A 1,565-nucleotide genomic window follows, 5' to 3' on the forward strand; every position below is an offset into this window, starting at 1 on the left:
AATAATGTCAACTTTGTATTAAAAGTGTCATAATTTACCGAATGACACTTTATGACAACAGTCATAAATATTCATGAAGGCTTATTCATGTTCATGACAGCAGTTATGTCATGTTTATGACAGTGTCATGACAGTCTTATTCACACCTCTTCAAATAAAGAGGTGTGAATAAGGGTTAATTCAATGTTACCGATAACATTGAATTAGGTAACAGACCATGTACTAGACAGCCAGTGAAACACATAGAAAGTAATGTACAGAGTTTCTTACTTGCATTTTTCAGATGCTCAGTGGAAATGTTATCCATCCCACAGGCCTTGATGTCTTTCAGTGTCATAACTGCATGATATATTTCTTGTGGGGATACATTCACAGTCTCATTACTATGTATGCCTCTCATGACAAAAGTGTCACTTTTGACACAATTAAACAGCGCACTGTAGTGCTCCTGCCATAACAGTGATTTCTTTTACACCACTAACACCATCAATAGTAGCTGGTAGTGACGTTTTGCAGTTATTTAATTTTTAAATTTCTTTCCAGAAGTCCTTAACATTATTATTTCCTAACTTTCTAGCAAGAGAGTCGGACCTCATAATATTTTCATTTCTCCTTATAAGTCTTAAAACATATTTAAAATTAGCATTTGCTTGTTTTTTATATTCAAACAAAGGGCCATGTCACTGTTTACCTGAATCAACCCATGCTTTAAGAGCCCTTCTGGCCTCTGCATGAAGCTCTCTTACATAGTCGTTCCAGCCTGGCTTAGTGCTATGTGAGCTGGTTTTATGCAGTGGCTTGCTTGAGGTAAGGAGGGACTTCACAACATTCTCATACAGAGTACATAACTCAATACCATGTTGGGGGTCTTTACAATTCATATCACGGCATGAGATTGCTCCCTTTGGTAAGTATATATTGCTAAACATGTTGTTTGTACAATAACAATAATCTGATAGATCTTTTTCAGTCAAGTTATCCCATGCTATTTTTCCTATACTTATATTATAGTCTGTAGGCAAAATAGCAGGTATGCAATTTAGGTTTATATCACAAGGAAAATGGTATATGATCACTGGTGGCAAATTCATAGTTGACACGAATGCCCTGGACGGATTCATGAGCATCTGCTGTACAGATACAATGATCTAACCATGAGGTTGTATGCCATGCATCAGGGGCACGGTATGGGGGGAAAAGTGATGACAATTCTAGGGGCCCTGACCAACAGTGGACCCTCCACAATCTAATTATTTATTTTTTGTTCATAGAAATTTAAAAAGAAAAAAATTAGAGCCCTGTCAATTACAAAATTAATCATATTGTATTTTCAAAGATTCTTTTTAGCAGTAAAAATGTAATGTTCCCCCTCCCAGATCATAAAACACACATCCATATTTGCCCTGAACCCCCCTGTCTGCGTTAAATGGTTCGTTCCTGCTTGGAGCTTCAGAGTGACGCTGTTAGCAGCAGACAGTAGAAGACATGAATGACTGTGGCGGTTACTATGCTGCTAAGAAAAGTTAGAAAATTGAGTTTTAAAATAAATAAATAAATAAAAAAGA

Source organism: Poecilia formosa, unplaced genomic scaffold, assembly GCF_000485575.1.
Source record: "Poecilia formosa unplaced genomic scaffold, Poecilia_formosa-5.1.2 Scaffold733, whole genome shotgun sequence".
NCBI classification, from domain to species: Eukaryota; Metazoa; Chordata; class Actinopteri; order Cyprinodontiformes; family Poeciliidae; genus Poecilia; species Poecilia formosa.